The sequence below is a fragment of the Crotalus tigris genome, unplaced genomic scaffold, assembly GCF_016545835.1.
Source record: "Crotalus tigris isolate CLP2741 ecotype Arizona unplaced genomic scaffold, ASM1654583v1 scf7180000018115.866842, whole genome shotgun sequence".
NCBI lineage: Eukaryota > Metazoa > Chordata > Lepidosauria > Squamata > Viperidae > Crotalus > Crotalus tigris.
Window position 1 is genome coordinate 782,501 of NW_024096832.1, and position 5,685 is coordinate 788,185.

The following is a 5,685-nucleotide window of genomic DNA, read 5'->3' on the forward strand; positions in this document are numbered from 1 at the left end:
TATCTATCTATCTATCTATCTTTTATCCATCTATCAGCTATCCCAAGAAAAAAATTAATGGTAGGGAAAATTTATGCAGTTCTGATAACACTTCTGTTCATTTATGCTGTCCGCAAGGTATATCACTCAGGGATCTCTCTCTCTCTCTCTCTCTCTCTCTCTCTCTCTCTCTCTCTCTCTCTCTCTCTCCACTGTGGAATTGCAAAACTGCCCTTACAATTATAGCACCCTCTAGTACGGATGTCCCCAACCTTTTGGGCACCAGGGACTGGTTCCATGGAGAAAGGTTTTTCCATGGACCAGAAAGTGCATGGTTTTGTGTGCTGCCTGCCTCCCACGGATTGGGCTTTGCTTGTTTGTGTGGACCAGTTGCTGGAATGCTGCAGCCCGGTCCTGGTCCATGGACCAGGGGTTGGGGACCCCTGTTCTAGTACATGAGTGTCAAACTCGCCACATCATGTGATGTGTCATGACATATCACAACTTTTTTTGCATTGCCGGAACTTGGGTGGGCATGGCCTCTGCATGATGCAACTGGCCAGCGAGCCAGCAGTTTGACACCCCTGCTGTAGTAATAAAAGCAGTGATTTATCTATGGATTTGGAAACTAAGTATGTGGTATCAGTTTCTTACAATGAAAAATGTTATGGGCAAAAGAAAAATGCATATTCTGTAACTGAAATTCAAAAAGAATACTTTGGCAAGTCCTCAAAAAAAAGGTCACTATGATGATATATTACTCACAAGGGCAAATGCACAGAACTCCCAGGGGTCAGAAAGGTTGGGTAAGAGATTGAAGGATGAGGGATAAGCAGTTACATTTCAGTGCACCAGGAAGTAACAAATGAATGCCAGAGGCACAGCACTAATGTATAAAATGATCTGAAAGGAATTGGGGCAACAAGGTGACAACATTTATAGATGACACAACATGATAGGGATCTGTCAAGAGTTAAGAACATCAGTAGTATTTAAGAGATCAAAGTGACTGGACATAGTGAAAAAGTAGACAAAATTAATTGTTTTCAAGAGCAACTAGATTTACTCCTTATATTTATCAGAACTTTCTGAGTGACCTCAGGCTATTCATAAACAAGCTTTTGTCAGCACTGCAAGAAAAGCTCAAGCAAGTTACTTCTGTTTGCTCAGCCACTGTACTGTAGTCAATACAACTAGAAATAAACTTAAGAGTTACAGTACAAGAGATACAGCTATTAGCTGTCATAACGTTATTACAGAAATCAATAGTAGTAACCTAGATGCTTTGTTCCTTCTTTTGTGCCTCCTCTCAATAAGATGTCTTAATAGATAGAATTGCCTGAGGATTTATAAGTGTAAATTAGTTCATCCTAGTGGAAAGGAGATGGAAAAATGCTGTCGAAAGAAAAGAAAAACATGCAAACACAGTAGACATTAGAAGGAGAGTTATATTCTATCATAGGAGAGGTAACTTTAAGGCTGCTAGAAACCCGCATTGTGATAGAATAGGAGTATTTGACTACAAGGAAGATAGTATGTAGTATTTGTATATTAAAAAAATGCCTTTATGTTCCTTTCCTTAAGATTTTACTCAGTGATCTTATTTTTTCACTTTTTTGTTTGTTTCCAAATGCTTATTTAGGGGCCTAATGCATTTATCATGAACAACAATAGGAGGATAACAACAGAAACCACACCATATAACCCTATAACAAAAACTGATGGAATTGATCTTTCTGTCACCATGTTTACATTTCTTGTTCTTTGGAATCTTTGTATTCTCTGCAGCTTACCTCTTGAGCTATGCTTTAATACTTCTTAAATAGGAGTGTTGATAATTGCAGAAAACAATGTCTCCAAGGGTTGAGTAAAGCAACCCTTATTATCTCCTACAACGTAAAGAAACTATGCTCTTGTCCTGTTAATTTGCTATAAAATGACATTGCCCTTTTGTGCCACAATAGCACCCTGTTGAGTCTTATTTAATTTACCTATTAGAAACCCTACATGGTTCTGAGTAGTGCTGCTCGCTGATCAATTTTTATTCTTGTATACTTGGATAGAGTTCTCATTATGAAAAACCTTGTATCTGCCCTTTCTGGGATTAGCTTTGATGCTCTCTGTTTAGCACTCTTTTGAATTTCCTGAAAACAATATCACATTTCACTATCTGAATGAGAATATTGTAGCACAGGATAGGAGGAAGCTAGTGAAAGATTCAATATTCAAGACAAATACAAGTTTAAAGCATAGGATGTAACCAAAACACTCAGCAGAATAATCCACTACTTGCAATGCACTGATATAGTTTCATATTACCTTGAAGGTTTGACTCTTGAGCATTTCTAAATATCGAACTCATGGAACAAGCGAGAAGTATTTTGTAATAATTATAAAAAAGTAAAATCCAAAAGTAAATGGAAAATAAATATCTGCAGGGAATCTGGATATCACTTGCAGAATACCTTTAAAAGGATGTCTCAGAAATGGTATTGAAACAGAGATTATCTGGCTGTCATACTTTCTCACTATTTTCTGTTTTGGGCTATCTTAAATATGATTATTATGATATGATCATTCTTCATTATATTTTTTTTTCTTTCCAGAGATCTGCTGGCATTTTTTTCTAACTGACTAAAGAAAGACCATCAGGTTGCTAAGAACTGGGATTGCTGCCTTTTCCCCCTCAAATGTTATATTTCTATATTTTCCAAAGGCTGAGCTGATCCAAACTGTTTATTTGTCCTAGTAACATGGGGTAAGATTTCCGTTACTTGTTATTCTTCTTTTCATACTTAGCTTGGGTCTGTTTGTTTATTTCATAGGAATGCAGCAGCTTTTGAATTCTGACAATCACAGATAGATAGACATGCTATTTTGTCTTCCTTCTGGCCTATTTTATGGTTATTTGCTTACTTAGGTATTCTTATGGGTAAGAATTCTGTTGGTTACATTAGATGTAGAAATCTCACTTATTTGAGCATGTGCCTGTATGTGTAATGCCTGCAGTTGAGTATCTAGTGTTGGAGGGATGTAAGGATTCACATTATTGAATAAATGTATAATACCATTTGACCAGTTCTTAACAATAAACTTCACAGTTAAGAAAAATGTTGTTTATGGAGCTACATGAACTGTATATGTAGTTCAGAAAAAACTATAATTGGCACAAATTGCAGACAGCATCTTTGAAAAGATCAAGGTGGAAATACACACAAAGAAAAATGTTTTGTGTCCTATAAGTATAAAAGATTTATTTTAAAAAAATAAACTGTTCTCATGCGAAACATATGGGGCATGAAGCAATTCACAAAGTAGCTTATAAATTATGATATTGCATAACGTTTACTGAAAGAAACCAGTCAAAGACAGAGGTAAGTGGGAAAATTGTGTCTCTAATTAATCCAGAGAGCTTGTCACAAAAAAATCCATTCCCCAAACGAGAAAACAATCAGGTTAACTAGCTACAAATTGCATGTTAGCAGTTGCTTTAAAAGCCACCAGAGATAGAAGAGGACTTGCTATTTTCTGTGCTGATAAATGAATTGTAGATATTGAGTAATGGCGGCATGTATTCCTAAAGATTCCTTGGGTGCATTAAATTTGCATTTCTGCTTTAATAACACATGTCTGGGTCATCTGGCCCAGAAAGCAATGTTTGTATTTTGCTTTAACAATTCCATAACAAGGTGGATTGGAAAACTCCAGAGGATAGCTATAATAGCTTTATTGCTTTTTTCATTATTGAGACCTCTTAGTATAATTGTTTTTAAAATTATAATACAAGCTTTTCTGGACTTTTGGTATGAGCATTGATTTATGCTGTCCATGAATTCATTTCTGCTCTATTTCACACTGTGTTAATTTTCATTAAGTTCATTATGCCTGAGACCTCTTAAGGGATTTATTTAAAATTCATCTCTTGATTCAATATATCTTGTATACTTTTCTGTAGAAATATATCTCCTTTTTTTGCACCTAAGATAACGAGATTGGAGTAATAGTAGTAACACTGTTCATAAGTGTGTTGCATTAAATGCATTAGCAATATTATCATGTTGCTGTGATTATTTTTGATGCATATAAAACATCCAGGAATTACTGAAGTGAGGATAGATTTAACATCGAAAGGGTAGTGAAATAAATCTTGGTAAGATAGTGCTCATATGATATGCTTCTTTAAATAATACACAGATTTAGATGAATTTGCAAATAAGAAATCAATACAATTTTAAAGGATTTAGTGAGTCATTTCATCAGAGACGGAAGTATGCAGATATTTACTTTAAAAAGTAACAGTTTGCAGTTGACATAAAGCTCTCCCTAAACCCATTATATATCATTGTGGCTGTAATAGTCATCATTACATAAAGCAAATAGCCCAGTACATATCTATCATATTGGATATAGAGTACACTGTTATTGTTGGCTGTTGCTGTGATATTGATTATCAACCAGGAAACTATACATGAGGTTTGTTATCATGCCAATAACAATGCTCTCTGCTGTCTTTTTATTCTGACTTAAAAAATTACTAGTAAAGCAGAGTTATTTCTGCAATACGCCCTCCTGCAATTACAAATTAACAAATCCAGTATGTTTGCCAAATATGATTGGTGGATCATATTCAGCAGCCTTTTAATTACTAGAAGCCTCTTAGTTACTAGAAGGAGAAATTGTGTACCATATCTTTGACATGCCATATACAGTGCATGCAAAAGATGCTATATCCCTGCATCTCAGAGGACAAGCCAGGAAACCATTCTGAAAAGTCACTAACAGACCAAGTAGGTGATGTGAGAACTAAATGGCCAGTTTCAAATTCAGATAGCGTCTTGTGTGTTTTTGTCAAAAGGTCACAGGAAACTGACTGACCTGATTGCCTTGGTTGCCTCTCCTAGGGAACAATAACTGGGATGCAGTCTTTAAAAAAAACCAAACAACTGCATTGCATGCAACATTAACTTACAGGTTATATATATATAGGTTTTATATAAAAATCAGTGACATCAGTAGGTTAGGTATGCCAAATTTTAGTCTCATTGGTTTACTCTTTGACTGTGGTCAAGTGTGGATCCACTTCTTCAAACACAGATATTTTGGAGATGGAGTCACTGATTTTTATGTAAATAAAAATACTTCGGTTTCAGGAGAAAAGGAAATGCATAGAAGTGATGTCAGCTATATTTGACTATGCCAAGAATGTGTGTATTTCTTGACTGATATCATATAATCATTTTCTTCTGCAGTGTTGTCCCTAAACATTGTTCTGATTGCCTGTGGAGAAAGACTTGAAAAGGTTTAGCCTTGGTGTTCAGAAAAGCAATTTTTTAAATCCTAGTTGTTGCTTTCTTTAGGTTTTCACCTTTAAGACTATATCATGTATCATATTATTATGGTATTAATTCAATAAACAATACTGTATAAAGTATATATACTACTATATAATCAATAGTCATCTTTAAAATATTCAATGTGAATTGAGATTAGTTGGAAGCTAGAACTATAGAATGAATTCTAGCTATGTTTCTCTGCATGTCGGGGGTGAGGAACTTAGAATAGAGAAATGAAATCTCAAATTTGTATATTACAAAATTTTAATTGCATCTGTTTCTAGTATATAGAATGTTAGCAGAAAGGTTCATTTTATCTTTCATAATAATAGAACTTTTAATAACAGTAAATGCTAAGATTATCAGATAAGAG

The 5,685-nt window shown here is 34.8% G+C and overlaps 1 long non-coding RNA gene across 1 annotated transcript in view; it reads left to right on the forward strand.

Moving 5' to 3' along the window:
• The window catches only part of LOC120310081, a 185,435-nt gene extending 182,768 nt beyond the window's left edge, over positions 1-2,667 (forward strand). Inside the window, exon 4 of the long non-coding RNA XR_005557261.1 lies at positions 2,586-2,667. This is a non-coding gene — a long non-coding RNA (uncharacterized LOC120310081). The remainder of the gene's footprint in view (positions 1-2,585) is intronic.
• Positions 2,668-5,685: the final 3,018 nt, after the last annotated feature.